This window comes from Rhinolophus sinicus, linkage group LG06 (genome assembly GCF_036562045.2).
Source record: "Rhinolophus sinicus isolate RSC01 linkage group LG06, ASM3656204v1, whole genome shotgun sequence".
NCBI lineage: Eukaryota > Metazoa > Chordata > Mammalia > Chiroptera > Rhinolophidae > Rhinolophus > Rhinolophus sinicus.
This window is the reverse complement of record NC_133756.1, coordinates 20,513-25,231: the sequence shown is the minus strand read 5'-3', so window position 1 is coordinate 25,231 and position 4,719 is coordinate 20,513. Positions and strand designations below refer to the sequence as shown.

The window sequence follows — 4,719 nt, the reverse complement described above, 5'->3', positions numbered from 1 at the left end:
CTCACTGGGGCCTCCGTGCTGCCTGTGCTCCTGGACCAGTAGCATCAGAGTCACCTGGGTACATGTGAGAAATGCAGAATCCCATGCGCCACCCCAGACCGCCTGCGTCAAATTCTGCGTTTTATTTAACAGGAACTCCAGGTGCTTTTCGTGCACACTGCAGTTTGAGAAGTGCTGAGGTAAGGTCCCATAGGTCACGAGGCTGTGGGTTTCATTTTCAGTGTGACAGGAGCAGAGGGGAGATGGATGGGGTCTGTGTTCTAGAAGCAGCTCTCAGCTGCTGGGCTGAGAACAGCCTGTAGGAAACCAAGAGTGGACATGGGGACAGTGGTGAGGAGGCCCTGTGGGACATTCAGGGAGAGATGGCTACAGCTCCTAGGTAAACCACTGGTAGACAGTGACACCTGGAGGCTGCCTTGAGCACTCAGCTCAGGGACATCCCAGGAGGTCCCTTCCCTGAGGGACTGATACTTGGCATCACACACACACACACACACACACACACACACACACACACACACCGTGGCTTTCTTGGACAATTGGTTACTTTGCCCTGAGCAGAACTAGCTGGCGGTGTTGAATGAAGTGGTTGGATTTGGAGAGCCTTCTTTTCTAGTGGAAACCAGTGTTCCATGAAGTTTGAGCTGGGCTGCCGGGGGGGTGGGGGTGGTCTTCGTGGAGATGGACTCCTGGGGGGACATAAGCTGTGTGAGATGGCCAACCTGGGGTGCCAACCGGCTAAAGGAAACAGAGAGGGGAAAACAGGCTTCAGACGGGTGGGGTGGAAAATCCCCGTGGGAAGGAGACACTGGTCTGCAAAGGCTGGAGGTGTTTCAAAGCCTCATAAAACACCTTCCCTTTCTAACACAGAACATTTGCCAGGAGAGTCCCTTTTCTCCTTGGAGAGGCCTGGCTAATAGGATTGGATACAGTAAAACAAAAAAGGAAGAAAACCAAAGCAGGTAAAATGGCTCCATTCCGTCCATGAAAACCTCCCCACACAGTTGAGTATGTTTCATGGAACTATGTCTCTGGTCCTCTCCAGGCCGCAGTGTACGTGTCCAGGCAGGCTTCCTTTTCATTACTGTCCCCAGTCCCAGGCTGTGGCGGCAGGGAGGTGGGTCCTGCAGGCTCCCTGTGAGTGGATGCTGGGGTAGGCCGTGTTTATTCTGGCTGCTCAGGTCGGATGGAAATGTAGGCCAGAGCCAAGGCTGGGAACGTGGCAGGAACACAGACGGGGGTGGGGGTGGGGAGGGGTGGGAGGGAATGTGGGGTGGGGAGGTGGGGGTGTAACTTGAGAAAGTCTGGGCCAAGGCCAGGAGGGCACCCAGCGCCTCCTGGTTGGTTGTCAAATCATTCTAAATCGGATGTGTAGTCTCGGTGTGAGGATGGTTCTGGGGTTGGCAAGGCTGGGGTCAAATACAAGCTCTGCCATGTAGTAGCTGTGTAAGCTTGAGCAGGTTATTGGCCTTTCTGAGCCTCAGTTTTCTCATCCCTAAAATGGGGATTTTACCGGGTACTGAGATGGTGTCTTTGAAGGGCGTGGTGTCTGGCAGGGAGAAGATGCTCAGTGGGCGTTCTTTGTCTTCCTCCTGGCTTCCTGTCCTCAAGGAATGCACTATCTGGGATGGGGTGGGGGCAGGTAGGGAGCCTCAGTGACAGGCCGCTGTCTAGGGGGTAGTAAAGGGTAGGGAAACTTGAGTGGAGGGGTGTGCAAAGCTTCCCCTGGAACCGGAACTGGCCTAGAACTGAGGCCAGAGGAATGCTGAGTACTTACCCTGGGCCAGAAGTCAGCAAAGCTTTTCTGTAAAGGGCTCTTGTGGTCATACAGACTCAATGGACAATATGTAAACAGACGACATGTACATAGACAATACATAAAACGTATAGACAGGCCCTCTCTAATGAGCATGGATGTTTGCCAATGAAACTTTATTTATGGACACTGAAATTTGAATTTCATCTAACTTTCACAGGTGACAACATATCATTCTGTTTGGATTACTTTTCAACCATTTAAAAATGGAAGAACCATGCTGAGACTCGCAGACTCTGCGTAAATAGGCCATGGGCCAGACTTGGCCTGTGGACTGTAGTTTGCCAACTTCTGCCCTAGACTATCCAGGCAGCAAAGGTCAATCTTTCAAGACCTCAGACATCAATGAAGCATGAGCCTCAGAAAAGCAGACTCTGTTTTCTTGCCCTTTCTGGAAAAGGATTCATAGGGACGGACCCAAGATCACATCCATTGTAAGGAGGGGAGGAGCAATGGGGAGACCGATTTCGTTGAAAAGTTATAAAACAACAAAAAGCAGTCTGACCCGAGTCTAATGATGGGTTTAAGTCATCACAACTAGCGAACGTACCGCATGTTCACCACACCCCGAGTGCTGTCTCTAGCTCCTTAAATGTAATGTCTTAATCAGTCCTACCAGATGAGGACACAGACTGCCAAATGTTGAGTCAGTGGCCTGCGACCACAGGCCTGAACACTTTCAAGCAGGAGGTAGAACCCTCGGGGTCTAACTTGAGATCCTGGTGTCTCCCCTTCATTGTCTCTCAACAGTGGACCACCCCTAAGATCTGCTGCATCTCTGCCAGTTAGTATGAGGGCTCTCAGAGACGCCAGAGAAGGCCCAGTCTCTGTCTTCAGGTGCGGAGACAGACGTGAGGCCCTGGCTTTGCACATGCATCCCAGACACTCTGGACTCCTGTTTCCTTGACCACAACTGGCCTGCTCTCTCTCAGTGCCTGCCAGCTCTGGCTCTATTGTTGAAAAGCCCCATTAGGGCAATTATTTCTGTGTCTTAGTGCATATTGCACTCATCAGTTTATAAAAAACAAGTAGGAGACAAACAGAAGTGCATATATTTGTAATGTGAAGATTATATCTCTTAAATGTAAGAAATTTCATTATTATTTTACTTTTTACTGAGCACTTACTAGGCACCAGGTCCTGTGCTTCATGTGAATGATGCCACAGAGCCATCACAGCCACATGCTGAGGGGCACTGGTGCCATTCCCATTTAATGGATGAGGAAACTGAGGCCCAGAGAGGAGGAGTAACTTGTCCAAACAGTGCGGTTTTAAGTGGTGTTGCTGGGACATGGGTGAAATAATCAGATCTCCTGGATGTCGTGATATATCCTGTCAGGTGTTTGAGCTTATGCTGGGGCAGTCAATTCCAAGGAAAGGAATAACAACACCCCAAACATGCACAGCAGTGACAATATTACACCATTAAAAATTTAGTCTAAAGAGCAGGGTGTAATTGGGGATTTTATACTTTTTTTTTTTTTTTAAGCTCCTGGGAATAGAAATCTGTTTTCCCACAGTAATAAGATTCAAAACCCTTGAAGTGTTAGGATACAAATTTGTATCGCCAATATGATCCCACTTTTGGAAAGAAAGTATCGCCAATATGATCCCACTTTTGGAAAGAAAAAGCTTAAAGTACGTGTTCATATTTATTTAGTTCCCATTTGGTTGGGATTTACCGTGTGTCAGGCAGTAGTGCATGAAATGCTTCAGATTCGTTTCATTTAATCTCAGTTAATCAAAACAGTTCCCTTGAGGTGGGATCTGTATTCCCTGGTTACATCTGTGGAATTGGAGGTCAAGCAGCTTGGCCAAGGTCATGGAGCCAATGAATGGCAGGTATGGAATTCAAAGTTAGCTCAGTTTTACTGCAAAGCCCCATTCTCTCTGCTTCTTCCTCTTCCTGCTCTGGAGCTCTCTCTCTCTCGTCTCTACATGAACACATAACATATACATGCACACATGCTCGCAGGCACAGATGCATGCAGGCAGGTGTGCACACGTCCACACACAGAAAGAAGACAGAGGACACACGTCAGCGTGTTAACAGTGGCTGTGTCTGCAGGGTAGCAGTACATGTGATGATTAATCTTTTTTTCCCCATATTCTCAGTGTTCCATAATGAGTTTATATTACGAAAAACCCAGTCAGTGATCTTTTTGTACAAGTATGCTTGTTTTAGAGTCAGCAAGATACAGAGGTTCTGGTGTGGGGCCACAGAGCCCCTGACCACGGGCCTCTTAAAAAATCTGCTAAAAAATCAGACAGGGGAGCCAGAACCTTTGCTTCTTGGAACTGCTTAATCCGTCCTATAATACCTTGCTTTGTAGGAAAGTTCTGTGCACAAATCCCGTAAAATCCCATATTGTAGAGCTGACACTGAGCCTACCCAGAAGAAAATCTGCTAATGATCACTGCTTGCCAGGAGCCTGCAGAAATGATCAGACATGTCACAACCCCCACGCCTACCTCCTGCCTAAGCCCTTTCTAATAAGGACTCTTTTCATGAGTTTATAAAAACACTTTGTTTGGATCATGTTGGGTCTTTATTTCATCTTACTTGAATGCTGAACGTCTGTGGGGCCACAAGGGGCTGAGGCTGCCTCTGAAGTTTTGGGACCCAGAGGAAACCGCAGATTTGTAAATCCAGCAGTGGTTACCCACCTCCCCCAACTGCCCCTCCCTAGGTGCTGGGCTCTCTGTGAGGCTGCTTTGGGGGATGGTGGAAAAAGTGGGACAGAGTTGAGTATAAATATTGGCTGCCACATCTGGAAGTGGTGCTACCTGGGAGTGGGTGCTGCCCAAACAAAACCCCAAGTGACTTTGGGCAAGATAGGTAAGCATGCTGTGCTTCATTTCCTCAGACTGAAAGTGACGGTTGTATTAATTACCTTGCAGGG

At 48.4% G+C, this 4,719-nt stretch overlaps 1 long non-coding RNA gene across 1 annotated transcript; it reads left to right on the top strand.

The window, feature by feature from the left end:
* Window positions 1–4,294, top strand: LOC141572352 (uncharacterized). Its single transcript, XR_012497710.1, has 3 exons — window positions 1–179; window positions 871–962; window positions 1,977–4,294. It is a non-coding gene; the product is annotated as an uncharacterized LOC141572352 (long non-coding RNA).
* Window positions 4,295–4,719: the final 425 nt, after the last annotated feature.